We start from the raw sequence: 18,052 nt of genomic DNA, 5'->3' as shown, positions 1-18,052 counted from the left end.
ATTACAATTGAGATGTGTGAAATACATGCAGCTGAAGAAATTTTTAGAGTGTAAAGATTTATATATAAACTGTCTATAGATTATAGCTTATCCAAACATTATAAAATATTGATTATAGCTGAAATTTAAGAGATAAAGACAAATAAGATTTTTCTGAAACTTAGACTTACACATAAATACTGTATAATATTTAAGGTTTTGTATGTAGTTAAACACAATACTAACTAATAATACAAATCCTTGTTAATTTAAGAAAATTGGCCATCTGAAAATGTCTACGTGAGGTAGTATATGTATTCGTTCTGCTTTAATAGAAGTCATTAATCTCAAATACCTTATCAAAGAATAAATCATTGTGGGATTGAATATCAGAGTACCAGAAAAATAAGGAGTATTGAGACAGAACAGTGAGCAAAAATCACCAGTGGTCAACCTGGGTGACTTATTTAAGTGCCCACGTCCTTGACTGGAAGGAAAGAAATTACCCCAAAGGTATCTTCTGGACTCTACAGTTATACTATGGTATGCACAGACACAAACACACAGACACACAGACAAACACACACACAGCAAAGGTGGCCAGCTGTCCTGAAATCCTAAAATTTCCTAACAGCAAGGGGAAGGAAAACTGCGGTGTGAATTGTTACAAATATGAACTGCACAAATTGTGCCAGTGCATAAATTAAAGATCACAAATAAATAAAAGTTTTAAATGTAAAATAAGAGTTTTAAATGTAAAACAAGTTTTAAGACAACCAGAAAAATAATGGCCAGAACATTGGCTTAAGGCTAATACTTGAAGGTTAGCTAGATTAATCCTTTGCTAAATAATAAATCTCATTACACACACACACACACACACACACACACACAATGCCTGGTAGCACTCCCCTCCTCTTTAGTCAACAATACATTACCTAAGAACAAGAAAAATCCAAATATTATTTTTAATCATTTAGGAAAGTTGCACAAGCCTGTCTATTTAATGATTGTTTCACACAGCTGTGCCCTAAGAAATGATTTCCAAACCTTTGGGTTATTTCAGAATTTCTGAAATCCTCTGAAGTCTATTTCAGGTTTATACCCAAACCAAAAATTTATACAGATCCAGCCCACAGGTCCCAACTGGCTGTACTAGGACCTTCTAAGTCAATTTAGTTAATTTCCTTCTTCACTACCCAGGGCTGACTATGGGTAATTAAGAGGTTAACATAACAAAAGTAGAGAGTGTGTACTCCTGGTGGGAACCTGCACAAAGAGTGACCTTTGAGCCTTCCACCTGTCGTTGCCCATTCTGGCCACACACCAGTTTTCTTTGTAATCACAAAAAAAAAGCACTTTGGGGCCTCAGCAAAGGTGGCCAGCTGTCCTGAAATCCTAAAATTTCCTAACAGCAAGGGGAAAGAAAACTGCGGTGTGAATTGTTACAAATATGAACTGCACAAATTGTGCCAGTGCATAAATTAAAGATCAGTCAAAAACAATTCAGAAATGTGGTTTTACAAGGGTTGTATTATATTTGCTTATTGAAACACTCTCCACAGTAAGAACCAAATTTACACACACACACATACACATCGATTTTTTTATACTAAACAATTAGATTTGACCAAAAGATGGCATTGATAAAGATAAAAATGAATTGGTGTTAATAAATCTATTATTAATTTAGACCAAACTACTCAAATTGGCCACGGGTGAGGGACAAAAACAAAGTGTTTTCCTGAAACAGCATCTTTAAAAGTCACCTGTGGAGAAAAGAGCTTGTTTCTATGCTTCCACTTCTAGGTCCTGGTTCTAATAAGAATATATTTAGATAATTTATGCACATCTAGTATTTATTAGTAGCAAATTCACAATGCCTGTCCTTGTCCATTTTCCTTCCTGTTAAAGGAGGAATGGGAATGTCAAGCAGATAATTTCCTTTTAGGAAACAGACAGCTTCAATGTAAGCCCTAGTAAGTGTCCTGTATTAGTTGTGTGGCCTTGACAAGTAAGTTGACATCCCTATGCCTTAGTTTTCTCATACCAAAAAAAAAAAGAAAAAAAAAAACCTTAGTTAAATAGTGTCCCTCAAGCTAATATCCAAAATATAGAAAGACTTCAAAGAAGCTAACCTCCAAAAAACCAAACCCAATCAATTATATAGAATTATATAGAATTAAACAAAGAATTCTCAACTAAGGAATCTTGAAGGGCCAAGAAATGCTCAAAGTCCTTAGTGATCAGAGAAATGCAAATCAAAACAACCCTGAGATTCCACCTTACACCAATCAGAATGGCTAAGATCAAAAACTCAGGTGACAGTAGATTCTGGTGAGGATGTAGAGAAAGAGGAACACTCCTCCATTGCTGGTTGGATTGCAAGCTAATACAACCACTCAGGAAATCAATGTGGACATTCCTCAGAAAGTTGAAAATAGATCTACCTGAAAACACAGCTATACCACTCTTTGGTATATACCCAAAAGATGCTCCAACATGCACAGGGGCACATGTTCCACTATGTTCATAATGGCCTTATTTGTGACACTCAGAAGCTGGAAACAATCCAGATGTCCCACAATAGAAGAGTAGACACAGAAAATATGGCTCATTTACACAATGGAATACTACTCAGCTATTAAGAATGAGGACTTTTCCTTAGATGGAAGGAAAGACCATCCAGAGACTGACCCACCCAGGGATCCATCCCATATACTACCACTAAACCCAGACACTATTGCATATGCCAGAAAAATTTTGCTGACAGGACCCTGACATAGCTCTCTCTTGTGAGGCTATGCCAATGCCTGGCAAATACAGAAGTGGATGCTCACAGTCATCTATAAGATGGAACACAGGGCCCCTAATGAAGGAGCTAGAGAATGTACGCAAGGAGCTAAAGGGGTCTGCAACCCTATGGGAGGAACAACAATATGAACTAAACAGTACCCCCCAGAGCTGTGTCTCTAGTTGCATATGTAGCAGAGAATGGCCTAGTCGGCCATCAATGGGAGGAGAGGCCCTTGGTATTGCAAAGAACATATGCCCCAGTACAGGGGAATGCCAGGGTCATGAAGTGGGAGTGGGTGGGTTGTGGAGCACGGCAGGGGAAAGGGTATAGGGGGCTTTGGGGATAGCATTTGAAATGTAAATGAAGAAAATGAATGGAACTAGAAAATATCATCCTGAGTGAGGTAACTTAGACCCAGAAGGACATGCATGGTATGTACTCACTAATAAGAGGATGTTAGCCAAAAAAAAAAAAAAAAAAAAAGTAGAGAATACCTAGGATACAATCCCCTAACAAGCAGAAGGCCTAAGTGAGGATGCTTCAATTCCACTTAGGAGAGAGATGAAAGCAATCATGGGAAGCAGAGAGAGGGAAGGATCTGGGTAGGAAAGGAAGGGGAAGGGGAAATAGGAACATGATAAGGTATGAGGGGAACAGGAGAAAAGCCCTGAGGGCCAGCAGAATGAATGGATATATGCAACCTTGGGAGGTAGGAAATGGGGGGACCCTCTAGAATGTATCAGAGACCTGGGAGGTGAGACACTCTCAGAACTCAAAGGGAGGGCTACCTTAGATGAAATGCCCTATAATGAGGAGGGGGAACTTGTAGAGTCCACCTCCAGTAGAAGGACAGAACATCAAGTGGAGGGATGGGGTTGCCATCCCACAGTCAAAAAACTCTGACCCATAATTGTTCCTGTCTAAAAGAACTGCAGGGACAAAAATAGAGAAGAGACTGAGGGAAAGGCGGTCTAGTGACCGGCCCAACTTGGAATCCATCTCCAGGGAAGGCTCCAAGGCCTGACACTATTACTGATGCTGTGGTGTGCTTACAAACAGGGGCCTAGCATGGCTGCCCTCTGAGAGGCCTAAAAAGCAGCTAAAAGAGTCAGAGGCGGATATTTATACCCAACCAAAGGACAGAAGTCAGGGAACTCTGTGGTTGAATTGGGAAAAGTCTGGAAGAAGCTGAGGAGGAGGGTGACCCCATAGGAAGACCAGCAGTCTCAACAAACCTGGACCCCTGAGATCTCTCAGAGACTGAGCCACCAAACAGGCAGCATACACCAGCTGATATGAGGCCCCGAATGCATGTAAAGCAGAGGACCTCCTGGTCTGGCCTCAGTGGGAGAAGACTTGCCTATCCCTCCTAATTCTCAGAAGACTCCCCAGGGAGTGGAGAGGCCTGTTAAGGGGAAGGGACATCCTCTTGGAGACAGACAGTGAGGAGGAGGAATGGGATGAGAAACTGTGGGAGGGCAGACAGGAGGGGGTTAACAATTGGACTGAAAAAATAAAAGTAGTGAAAAAAGGCAATATACAATAAAAAGTAAAAAAATTAAAAAAAATGTTCGACTCTGCACTAGTTACTAGCAGGTGATAATACTGAGCTATACTGATACTCACTTATAAATCATGGCTAGCCCTTTAAATTTAAATGAACAAATAACATGTTTAGAAAAAGAATGTCCCTCGTGAATTTTTCTAAGGATCATATGAATGCATGCACAAAACATACTTAGACTGAATATGGGTACATAGGAAGATATTATCTTGTTATCATCATGCTATTATTCATGCCTTAAAATACTGGTAAATATTGAAATTAGTAGAATGTATCTTTAACTTATCTTACAAGGTTAGAATACACTATCAGTACACCAAGCTTTCGTTTGACAGAATTACAAAAAAAGAAAAAAGAAAAAGAAAGAAAAAGGAGGAATGACTCCCTCAACACAGATCTTTTCTCTTTTTTTCTGCCTTCTTCCTCTTCCTCTTCCTCTTTCTCTTCCTTCTCTTCTTCCTCCTTTAGCAGTTCTGGGGCTACAACCAAGAAAACAGGCCATCTAAATCAACATCAGCAAAGCATATAAGAACTCACAGAGACTGAAAGGTCCACCTGCATTGGTGTGCACCAGATCCTATGTATGTATGTATGTATGCATGTATGTGTTATGTATGTATGTATGTATATGTACATGTATATGTATATGTAATGTATATATATATATATATATATATATATATATATATATATATATACTTCCAGTTCAATGTTTTTATGGGATTCCTGAGTATGTAAATGAGTGCCTTTCCTTGGGCTCTTTTCCTTCTCTTTGTCTTATCCAAGTCTAATGTGCTAGTTTTTGTTTTATCTTATAATTTTTTATATTTTATTTTATTATTATCTCTTAGAAGCCTGTTTGTTTTCTAATGAGAGGTTGAAAGGGAGTGGATCTGGATGGGAGGAGAGGTGAGAAGGAACTGGGAAGAATAGAGAGAGGGGAAACCATAGTCAGGATTTATATGTGAGAGAAAAACATCCATTTTACTGTTTTTGTACTCCCAAACAATAAATAAAAATATGTTTTAAAAGAACCTCAATCTTTATTTCATATCATTCACAAAAAATAGATTATTGACAGCTAAACATGAGCTCAGCAAGAACAAAAGCAATAGGCTTGCCAAAGTGGAGAAAGCCCACACTACACAAAAATCCATGGGCAACTAAGTTAAGGGATGCTGAGAGTGGAAAATAGTCTTCTCTGGGGAGAAGCACATCAATTGGTTATCCAATACAAAACAGTCAGCCCTGAAAAAAATATGAACGATTACCACTATACAGGCTGGTTATACACACACACACACACACACACACACACACATTGTCTTAGTCCATTGTTCTATTACTATGAGGAGGCACTGTGACCATGGCAACTCTTAGGAAGTATTTAATTGGGGCTGGCTTACAGTTTCAGACAGAGTCCATTGTCATCATGGCAGGGAGCATGGTGGCATGGAGGCTGACATGGTTCTGAAGAAAATAGCTGAGAGCTCTGCATCCAGATCTGCAGACAACAGGAAGAGAGAGTATCATGGCTTGAAATGGGCGTTATTGAAAACTCAAAGCCTATCTCCAGTAACATACTTCCTCTACCAAGGCCACACCTCCTAATCTTTTAAAATAGTGCCACTCCCAGGTGACCAAGCATTCAAATATGGGTCCGTAAGGACGGTTCTTAATCAAACTACCACATAGATACACATATATACACGCAGTAACAATGAAAGATGAGGCACTTTAAGCTGATGAAGATCCAGGAGGGGCATATTGGAGGGTTTAGAGGGAGAAAAGGGAAGGGAAAAATATAACTATATTATAATGATCTCAAAAAAAATCTTTAAAACGTAACCTAAAAACTTAAAAGTATTTTTAAGGAAATACAAGAAGTGTAGGAAAATGCCAGGACAGGGAAGTGGGAGTGGGTGGGTTGGTGAGCAGGGGGAAGGGGTATGGGATAGGGGATTTTCAGAGGGGAAACCAGGAAAGGGGATAACATTTGAAATATAAATAAAGAACATATCCAATAAAAAATGAAAAAAGAACACAAAATATTATAATCTTAAAGGAAGTAGACTTACAAAGAAAATATGGTATGTGTGTACCATGGAATACTATTCAGCCTTTAAAAGGGGATGCTTTTTATTTCACATAACATTTTCTGGGAGTTTCACATCATTCACCCCAATCACAGTCCCTTCCTAGTTCTTCCATGCCTGCCCCCTTGAGACATCCCAAAAAAAAGAAGTAAAACATAAAAATAATAATCCATTTTCCATAAAAGGGAACAAAATCATTTTTTTCAAAATAGATGCCTCAAATGCTTTGCTACTTATCCTCATGGTGGGAGTTTCTGCATCTATTCCTCTTGACTTGGAGAAGCTTGAGGACTATTTTGACCAAGAGAATAGAGCAGAGGTAACATGTTACCCATTTCCTGTCCACACACTGAAACTCTGGCAGCTTTTTCTGTCTCTTAGAATACTCTCATAGTCATCTATTGGATGGAACACAGGTCCCCCAATGGAGGAGCTAGAGAAAGTACCCAAGGAGCTAAAGGGATCTGCAACCCTATAGGTGGACCAACAATATGAACTAACCAGTACCCCAAGAGCTTGTGTCTCTAGCTGCCTATGTAGCAGAAGATGGCCTAGTCGGCCATCACTGGGAAGAGAGGCCCATTGGTCTTGCAAACTTTATATGCCTCAGTACAGGGGAATGCCAGGGCCAAGAAGTGGGAGTGGGTGGGTAGGGGAGCAGGGCGGGGGGAGGGTATAGGGAACTTTCGGGATAGCATTTGAAATGTAAATGAAAATATCTAATAAAAAATTGAAAAAAAAAATACTCTCCTCGGATGCTTTCTCGGGGAATCCGACCACCATTGTATTAGAAACTCAAGTCACTAGGAGGGGTGATCTGTAGGCACTTCAGCTGACAGAAGCAGCTCAGCTTCCAGCTGACAGCTATCCTTGCCAGTGTGCCGAACATGGGAGTGAAGCAACCACCATGGAGGGAAATCATCACCCCACAGCTACTATTGCTGATGCCACAGGGATCAGGAAGGAACTGTTCAGGAGACCCCTTCCTTAACTTCTGAGCCACTAAGTTTTGAAGCCATGTGTTGCTCAAGAATAAATATCAATACAATGTAATTGTATTATAATGCTGTTTTTCTGGCACTGAGTTAATGGAGTTGTAATTTGAATTCTACCTTGAGTTTCTTTCCTCTTTATCCCAAAACCACACTTGACAAAGGGTATTGTCCTATGTAGCTCAAACTATCTACAAGGTTGGAGAGATGGCTCAGGGGTCACAAACACTGATTGCTTTTCCAGAGAACCCAGGTTCAATTCCTAGCAGCCACATGGAGTCAAAATTATCTGTAACCCCAGTTTCATTGGATCTGGCATGCTGTTCTGGGCTTTGCAGGTACCGGAAATGCATGTGGTATACATATTTACATGCAGGAAAACACCCACACACATAAAGAAAATATTTATTTTAGGACATAAAATAAGAAGAAGAGCTTTTGCTGTTTCATTATTACCAGTGTCTGAGGCTATTCAGAAGAAATTTATTTTGAGAAATGATAAAGTAAGGATAGTATGCTTATATAGGATCTAGCCATGAAGACTACACAGCCAACTAAAGTTGGAAAGAGCATGAGCCCTCCCAAGGCAAAAAGAAGGAAAGAAGACCATGTACTGAGTACTGAAGAATATGCCATCAGTGAACTAATCCTGGTGATGGCATTTTCTCATAACTATGGAGGGAAGAAAGGAAGAAAGGAAAGAAGGAAGCGAAAATTTCAGAGCAACTGGCTGAAAATTAAAGTCAAAGAGGCAATTTCTTATAGATTCCTTTGTCTATGTAAAAAAAAATTAGTAATTTCACTATATATTAATCATGTTTCTACTGCACTAAATAATGTGTAACCAGCAACTCAACTTATTTCAATGGCCTTGTATCCCCAAAATATTTTGCGGTATCCCCAAAGCTGCAAACTGGTTGGGCTTTACTTGGGCTATAGACAGAATCCAAGTCTATGCCACATTTCTTTATTCTCTTTGGAGCACAACTAAAAGACATGTGCATTTCTGTAGACAAAAGTGCAAAACAAGCTAAATTATCCAAGGCATCTGAAGGGTAATGGGGTCTTACAGGTTAGATAGCCAAATCAACACCAATGAGTAGGAGAAATGTGCACCATCTAGTCCACTGAGAGAAACTGCAAAGATAAAGGACAAAAGACTTAAGGATTGGAGAAAGCCCTTAGTGAATGGTGTGTGGGTGGAGTCCTGAGTGAATGTGTATTGAAGTGGGCATGCTAATGCCCCAGACCCTTGGGAATGACAAAGCCTTCTCTGATCTATGTGTGGATGTGGGCAGTTCGTGAAGAAAATGTCCATAGAAGTTGCTCCTCCCAGATATTTACAGCCTGCAATGTATCTCCTACAAATAGGAGACTGAGACTATGCAAACCCATCTCTTTGTTCACCTGTATACAATAAACCTACTTCCTCTGTTCAGATGTACAAAACAACTGAGATGAGTCTCTGGGTTAGTGTCAGCACATCTCCATCAGAGTGCACAGCCCATCAAACCCAAGCATTTCTCTGAGTGTGTCTGATGTTTCTTCATTCCCTGTTGCCCTAGTTAGGTAAATTCCCAAGCTGTTTGGTCATGGCAAAAGACACAGTATGTATTTCTTCATCAGGAAGTAAGGGAACATTTGCTCCATGAAAAGTGTCATAAATTTTCTAAACACCCCATTAAATCCAAGATTACCCTGGAGCTCTAATCACCATGAAGTCACAAGGTTGCTGATGCATATTCATTCAAATTACTCGATTATCCTAAACTATCATGAAGTCCACTATAAATGCTTTTCCTGCACTATACCCATATGATAACCATAAGTCATAATTATAACTAGCTTTTCATATCATGTTACGTCTTATAAATTACTCGAACAAATGTTGCCTCCTCTGTGATAAGAACAACCATGTAATGTGGGGAAAGCTCTTTCTTTCACTACACTTTCTGAACAACAGTGAATGCAGGTTATTTGGCCAAGAGATCCTCTTGCTATTGATAATTCTCAACATCATGGGGCAGTTGTAGACTAAGCAATGGGACGTAATAGGATCTGATTTAATTGTTCCTTTCCTCTCTCCTAGACTTGGTGACATGAGAACCTATTGCTCGCTCACAAGTGTTCCTCATAAAACCTTGGATAACAATAGTGCCAGTGGGAGGGTAAATTGAAATCTGGGATTCCTAGATGGTGTCTACACACAAAAGAGATTTGACTGAATGAGTCGAGCGGTAACTAACCAATTACTAACCAGCTCAGTTAATATTTCAGCTGGATCTGAAAGTACTTTCAGCCTGAAGTGACAGGTGCTGCGTTCTCCTTTTGTTTTACTGTTGACAAGACTTTTGTGTGATCCATAATCTCATTGGCACCTATTTACGGCACCTGTCTTGCAAGTGTAATAATAATAATAATGATGATGATAGGCCAGGCGTGCTGGCAAGGAAAAAGCAGTACCGTGAATTGTTCTGAGATAATGATGCTCTTTGTTAAATTGGGTCCATATCAATAAAATACAAAGCAAATCACATGAATATAGTTTTCAGCATAAAATTGCCTGTGTTGCTCTGTCATTACATGCTATTGTTCTTTATCAGGACACTGGTCCCTATTAGACTAAGGGTTACTGTAATAACCTCATCTTAATCTGATTACACAAGCCCCTTATTTACAGCTAAGACCATAGTCACAGATTAGGACTTCAATATATAGTTTGGGGAGATACAACTCAATTCTTATGTGTCTACCCTATGGCAGACATTGTTCTTGGTGTTGTGTCTGTTACAGGGAATAAAACAGATAGAAAATCATACCTTATAGTAAGTAATATAGCCAAATGTTCGACAGATAATCAGGAAGCAGTAAAGAAGAAAGCTGAGCAAATGAATGCTACAGAATGTTCAAAAGGAATGGACCAAGAGTGGGTTCAACTTAATTAAGAAGTAGTCAAAAGGCCAGCGTTATAAAGACAGAATGGTTGAAAAGGAGGAACGGCTTCAGCTACAGTTACAAAGGTCACCATGGGAGATATCGGGAGAAAAACGGAGACTAATATGACCCGACTGCTGTTTTTAAGATTCGTCTGCATGATGAAAATACCATGTAGGGCAGAGCGAGTTCAGAGGCAGTCATTGCAGCCATAGTGCCAATCACTTAAGCAGGAAGATGAAAGTGGAGGGGTGAAAAGCGCAAATGTTCTATGTCATTTTAGACACTGTGCAGCCCTGACTATCCTCAAACTCACTCTATAGCTCAGTCTGGCCTCATACTTTCTGCCCCCGACTCTAAAGAGCTGCAATTGGAGCCACATGTATGGAATCTACATATATATTGAAGGAAGAAGAAATAATTCCAAGAGGTTATGACATGGTACAAAGAAACAGGAAATAGCACGTGGGAAAGAAGACTGTGAGGATGCCTCTTTACCTTTAGTTGTTTAGAGGCCTGAAGGCCTCTCTTAATAGGTCATTTCAGAGCTGACAAAGCACTGAAAAGAAAGAAGCTGTGAAAACTCTGGGGAGAACCAGTCCAGCAAAGGAAAAAGGCAGGTATGAGAATGTACTTGGCATCTTTGGATGAGACAAAACTGAAGGCAAAGTAACTGAGCACACAGAGGAGCTTGGAATTAAAGTGGGTTCCTTTATTTAAAAAAAAAAGACTTATTATGTGTTCTGCTTGCATGTATATCTCTGCACCATGAACATGCTTGGTGCCTGTGGAGGCCAGAAGAAGGTGTCAGATCCCCTGGGATTGGAGTTACAAATGGGTGTGAACTGCTATGTAAGAGCTAAGAACTGACCCCAGGTCCTTTGCAAGATTCTATCTTAAAGACAAAGGGGTGGGGAAAGGATCAACCAAAACGAAAACTATATTTTAAAAAATATAAGGAAATATGCTACTTTGTAAGCTAATCAAACAATCAACATTTAAAAGGAGGTGCCTTATGTTTGTAGATAAAGCTGATCTTCGAAGCCATAAGGTTAGTCACTGAAAAAGTGCCAGCACAGGTTACCTCCCTGTGAGTTATTAGTCAAGAAAGCCTCTGAGACCCCAAAGCAATACAGTTTATTGCCATTTCTGTTGACCCCCTCTCAGAACCAGATGCTATGTTACTATTAAGCCACCACTTACTTTGATGGAAGGACATGGACAAATTAAACTGGAACTGATCTGCAAGCTTTCTCCTTGCTGACAAGTTTTAACAGTTTCAATAGTTGCTATGTAGGCTGTTGGTAGCAGGGTTGGGGTGGGGGAGTCAACAACAACAGTCTCACCCAGCTCTACACCCTACATGCTGCAGTGCCCACCTTCCAGGGAATATGTGTCCACTGCTAAACGGGAGCATAGCTGTTGAGGGAGCAACCAGCTCCACTCTGATTGGAGGCCTGCTCTACAAGCAAGAATTCACATCCGGTACCATAAGCCTGGTGCAAAGCCTATGGCTAGGAAGGACATGGGTCCTGGGAGCCAAGCTTACTGTTGTCATTTTCATAACTGGGCATGCCATGCCTGTCAAGTTGCCTTCTAAGTGTTTATTTTATTGTCATAGATTAGTGCTGCTGTCAGATTTAGTCGGAGAAGCTCGTTTGTGAAGTGAGTGGGGGTTACTGAAGAGAAAGTGCAGGGAATAAGTGACCATGAGGTGCTCAACCTGAAATGGGACCTCTATGTCACCCCTTCCAAGGCTCAGAGAAGGGAAGCAGCAGAAGAAGCAGATAAAAGAGTGTAAGAGGCAGAAGAAAGGATAGTGGTCCAGGGCATGGTATGACAGTTGCATTCTTTTTATTTTATTATGTGCCATCATGCATGTGTGGAGGTCAGAAGACAACTTTATAGAGTGATTTTTCTCCTTCTAGGGACCTAGGGGTCAGACTAGGGTCATCAAGTTTGAAGGACAAGCACTTTTACCCACTGAGTCATCTCCTTAGCGTAGACCTTGCACTCTTAAACAGAGCAGCTGTGGTTACCCTGTGCAAGACCTACCAAGGACTGAGCCTGTCAATATTATTTTATGGAATTGGGGAAGGGCTCATGAGATCCCACCCCTCCCTGGACTTTATTGGCAGTTATCAGTTGCTAGGGGAAGGAAGCAGGAGGCCTTACCCCTTCTCAAACATTTATAAGCAGTTAATGGTAGCTGGGAGGGAGAGAAATTCATTTTGTTCAGTGGTGTAACTACTGGTAAGGTACCCTACAAATAACTCCTCATCCATGTTCCTGTAAACAGCCCTAATTAAACTGGCACACACCCCCACACACTCACACACATATCCACAACTAAAATATATACTTGATGTAATAGATTTTATATAAATTAGCTCCTCAGCTTGGATGCTGGACAAGGAGTTTTCTTCAAGAATCTAGCCCCAGATAGGCTGTCCATTATTCAGTAAATGACTCTATCTACAACCACTCACACACTTGCAGCTCTAAGTGGACTTGGTGGCTTTAACAAACAGAGTACATAAACTTGGAAGAGAAAAGTGGTGGGGAAGGGTATAGGAGGAGTTGGAGGAGAGGGAAAAATTATTGGATTCAGTCAAAACATTATATTCATATATGAAATTCTCAAAGATAAATTAGATAGATAGATAGATAGATAGATAGATAGATAGATAGATAGATAGATAGAGGCAGGCAGACAGATACATGGATACATAGACTGTGCCATGAGCCTGATGGGTAGACTATAAACTGTAGGGAAAAGAAAGGAATTAAACAGACAGGTAGAAAACATTCCTGGGGGCTGGCGGGGGGGGGGGGGGAGAAAACATTCCTAGGACTGAATTCTATGCATTTGTGGTCTGTTCCTTTCTTTCATTCTTCATGATCATATTCAGATATATTCCTACAAAAGACTATCTGCCCTTTTCATATGTTGCACTGAAAACTGGAAAATATTTAAGAGTCATCATCTAAATCAGTTCGAAGCTGTCCCCTAATTTCTGCCTATAACTGATCAACATGAAAACAATATCAAATTCTTAAGGCTCCAGAGAACATCACAGCTGCCTTTAGAAGACCACTCCAGGATCTACTAGACTTGACTGTGTGGAAATACATTTGGTGCATCTTAACTAAATTTCTCTGATTCCACTTTAAGTCTGTGTCCTCTTATCCTAGTCCCCTTGAGTTGAAGGACAGCTGGTTTCTGTCCTTTGCAAAATAAGGCACTCTATACTTGGAGATTTCTGTTAAGTCCTCTTCTTCAAGCTAAACAGTCTCAATTAATTGACACTTTTCTTCTGTAAAAATCTCCTTCTAAATGCTCCTTACTCTTATTTAAATCATTCAGAACCAGACACAGTTCTCACTGAAGAATAGGAAGAACAAAAATATATAAGATTAGAATAAAAGAAACATAATTAGAAAGAATTAGGGAGAGATAGCTCAAATGTCAAAATTTTACAGTTCCATCAACACCATTAACAGTTATTTTCTGAAGCTACCACCTTTTTAAGTTAATTAACAAATACACAGTAGTTATGAATTCCAGATGATCACAGATAATTGCACCAAACAATTGACCAAATACTGTTTATCTTTCAGAATCAACAAAATATGCAAAAGAAAAAGAAAAACCCCAGAACACATGGCAAATGCCACTGACTTCAGCTGCGTAACAATGGCTCAATATTCCAATTCAGCAACAAATGAAGAAAGCGGCATCTGTAGAACAATGGTCAAATTACAAAGAGCAATGACAATTACCCCCGAGGTTCTAAATGTAAGCAGAGTCATTTGACATAGAATAGTTAATGTCACACCAGCAGTTTAACAGTGTTAACATTTAGCTGTGGGATTGCCATTCTTAGGAAGAAAGCAATCCTTAGGCTCGATATTAGCTAGTTTTCTAAGCTACTGGCACTCTGTGTCTCCTCCTTTTTTTACACCTTGTCAGTGTGGATGCGGCAACAGCACAGCAGTTTACAAGCCTTTTGCTCTCTGAGCCTCTTGCTCTCTTAAATATTACCAAGGACTAGAAAAACCTTTGACTCACATAGTTATAATTGATACTTACCTTGTTATAAATGCAAACTGAGGGCTTATTTTTTTTAACTTTTCTATTCATTTGCATAATTATACTATAAATAATATGTTGAGCATAAAACAGCTATATTTTTAATTTTTCCTTCTTTGAATACTTCATGCATGTGTTCACTGAGTCTGGATCATTCCTCTCATTATGTAGTCCCTCCCCCCTCAGGCCTCACCCCTCATCTCATCTTCCTCCCAACTGAATGTCCTCCTTTTGTAATTTTTAAATATTTGTTGATCTTTTTAATCCCTGGAGTTCAGTCAGTGCTGCCCATTTGGCTATGAACACGGAGTCATTTACTGGGGTATAGGGGAGTTAGCAGTGGCCATACCCCTAAAGAAAAGTGACTTTCAGGATTGGCGAGATGGCTCAATAATTAAGAGAGCTAGCTATAGGTCCTGATGAACCAGGTGCAATGCCTAGCACCCATACAGCAGCTCACAACTGTTTGTAATCCAATCCCACAGGATCTGATTTCTTTTCCTAGTCTCCCTGGGTACTAGGCACCTCGTGTTGTATACAGACATACACATAAGCAAACCACCCATACACATTTAAAAACTTTTTTTTGAAAAGGAAGAGAAAAATTATTCTGACTGCCCCCTCCCACCAGCAATCAACTGCCAATTGCTCCTCAGATGGGGGTGGGGCCTTGGCCTCCCCCTCCTATGCTAGATTTTTTTTCTGACCAAAGTGCAAACATTTAAAACAAATCACTACGAGAAAGTACTCCTGGGAGAATTTTAACTATTCCACTGCTGTTGTAATTTTCGCCAACTCTGTATTTCATTTGAGAATGAGGGGTGAAGGTGTGAGCATGACCACGGCAACAAACGGCACAACAACAGCAACAGCAAAAAAAGGAGACCTGTCATGGAAATGCCCATAATTGTCCCTTGCCCCCACATCTGCCTCTAACCAATTTGTCATTCACATACCTTCACTTGGGCTTCCCTCTTAGAGAGTGATTCTCCTGTTTTCATAGTGTCCTGCCATATTTTAACTTTTGGAGCCTGAGACAGTCAACCCGAGACCCACTTGCATCAATGTGTTCGGCTGGACAAGAGCCACTGTTGTGCCACCCAGGAGAGGTGGTGGATAATCTGCCCTGTTGTGAGTGCATGCATGCCCCACCCTCAAGCATCAAAGGACTCCTCAGAGCCTAGAAATTCTAACTGGTTTGATTTTGTGCAGGTGTTGCATAAGTCACCACTGCTACTGTGAGTTCATGTGTACAGCAACCATGATGCCCAGAGGACACTACTTAAACTGCTTAAACTGTTTTATTAACATATCTCTCTCTCTCTCTCTCTCTCTCTCTCTCTCTCTCTCTCTCTCTCTCTCTCTCTCTCGGTGTGTGTGTGTGTGTGTGTGTGTGTGCGCGCGCGCACACACACACACACACACACACACACACACACACGCACGCATGCAAATGCAGATCCATGAACATGTATGTGTGTGGAGGTCAGCAGACAACATGGTTATTCACTTCCAGGTACCATCTTGCATTTTTGTGTGTACATGAGATATATGTGGTATGTTTGCTTATTAGTGTGGGCATATACATGTGTGTTTGTGGGTATATGTGCATATGGCTGTCTCCTGTCAATCCTCACATTTATTTTTGAGTCTCTGAATCTGAAGTTCATCGCTTCAACTAAGCTGCCTAGCCAGTGGACTTCAGTCTTCTCCCTGTCTCCGCGTCTCCCTCCGTCAGTGCTGAGTTCCAGGAGGCCGTCTTACCCCCAGCTTCTTCTGTGAGTCCTCTTGTTTGCAAGGCAGGCACAACACTTTAACAACTGAGGCATCTCCTCAGTCCCACCACATTTTTTTACACAGATTCAAAACTCACTGTCCTCAAACTCACAAAACCCACAGTGGGTGACCAGCAAGACTCAGGGATACACCTTTCTTTTCCTCCCCAGATCTGGCATTATAAGCACACACCTATTATGTCTGGATTGTTTTATGTGGGTTCTTAGGATTAGGTTCATCATGCTTGTAATACAAATACTTTACCAACTATGCTTTCTTCCAAGGGTTTATTAGTGTATGTTTATTATGCATAATAAGGGTTTCCATTATGTCACAGTTAGTTGATCATATTCATTCCTTATTACCATTTTATGTCCCACTCCCCTTTTTGCTGATCTCCTTCCTCCTCCAAAATACCTTTTTTTCCTACTTTCAAGTCTTTTATGGGGATGAGGTGACCCAGTGAATTTCAGTAGTTGCTTAGCATGGATTAGAGGTTATTTATGGGAACATGGGCAAGTTGCCAGTGGCTACACCGCTGAAGAAAATGTCTTTCCTTTTCCCAGCAGCTGCGAATAGCTTCTCTAGGAGGGGTGGGGCTTGTCAGCCCTTCCACCAGCAACTCACCTCCTTCTATAGAAAGCCTCAAGAGGGAAGGGGGTTCATGGACACCTTTCCACACCCCACGATGAAGTATTAATGAGCCCAATCTTGTACATTTAAAGGAAACAAAAAACATACAGTGTGGGAAGGATGAAATTAAGAGAGACTTTACAAAGCAAATAATTCTATAGTATTAGCATGAAAATAGCTTTACTTTTTTATATCCCCTAAAATGATCTAGTGAGCTCTGGGTTCCCTGAACCACACTTTGAGAGCCACTGTTAGATGAATTTAGAGACCGAAATTGTTTCTAAAAAAAATAATAATCAAAATCAATACAAAGCTTGAGTCAAATGGAAAGTAATGTGTTTTAACCCATGTTAATCATATACTATCCAAGGGCAAAGAAGCTAAGCAAGACAGCCCCAGGTTCAGCAAACGCCATTCAAGCATCATCTCCATTGCACCTCAAGAGTCAGTGCTTATTTAAGTAAACAGAAAGCATCCAATCTGCCTGCAGACTCTGGTCAGATTACTCTATGCTTGCGCTTTTTATCCCTTTCCTCTTCTTTGTTCGTAGAAGCACCAACACAAATGGCAACAAGGTATCTTGTGGTGGTTTGAATGTGAATGCCTCCTCCCAAGAGAGAGGCTAGTATCTTTGAATTTTTGATTCTCAGTTGGTGGACTATTTGGAAAGAACTAAGAGGTGTGGTCTTGCTATGGGAAATGTATCATTGTGGGTGGTCTTGGAGGTTTCAAAAGCCTACAACAAGCTACATCTTTCTCTGTCTCTCTGTGTCAGTCTGTCTGTCTGTCTCCCCCTACCCACCTCCATCTTGTAGATAAGATGTGAGCTCTCAGTTACTGCTTTAGCACGTGCCTGCCTGCCACCATGCTCCCTGCCATGATGATCATGAATTAACCCTCTAAAACTCTAAGCAAGCCCCCAATTAAACTTTCTGTTATAAGCTACCTTGGTCACAGTGTCTCTTCACAGCAGTAGGACAGTAACTAAGACAGTATCATATATGGCAAGGAAGGTTTTATCAGGCCATTTAGAGATGTCATATAGTTCCAGGGAAATTCATATAATTTGGTCTTTTCTGAGACCCAAACCCTATCTTCTCAGAGGAGGCTACAAATGTTAATTAGAATATGTAATTCTATCCTAGGAAAAAATAATAGAAAGCATGCCACTCTCCTACAGGCCAGAAT

The 18,052-nt window shown here is 40.4% G+C and overlaps 1 long non-coding RNA gene across 1 annotated transcript in view; it reads right to left on the bottom strand.

Annotated features, from left to right (window-relative positions):
* LOC115030102 (uncharacterized) overlaps positions 1-18,052 on the bottom strand; it is a 256,428-nt gene that overhangs the window by 116,947 nt on the left and 121,429 nt on the right. The window contains exon 2 of the long non-coding RNA XR_015047090.1: positions 5,747-5,844. This is a non-coding gene — a long non-coding RNA (uncharacterized LOC115030102). The remainder of the gene's footprint in view (positions 1-5,746; positions 5,845-18,052) is intronic.

Source organism: Mus caroli, unplaced genomic scaffold (genome assembly GCF_978045245.1).
Source record: "Mus caroli unplaced genomic scaffold, Mus_caroli_1 scaffold_5, whole genome shotgun sequence".
NCBI lineage: Eukaryota > Metazoa > Chordata > Mammalia > Rodentia > Muridae > Mus > Mus caroli.
This window is presented reverse-complemented; position numbering and strand designations above follow the sequence as displayed.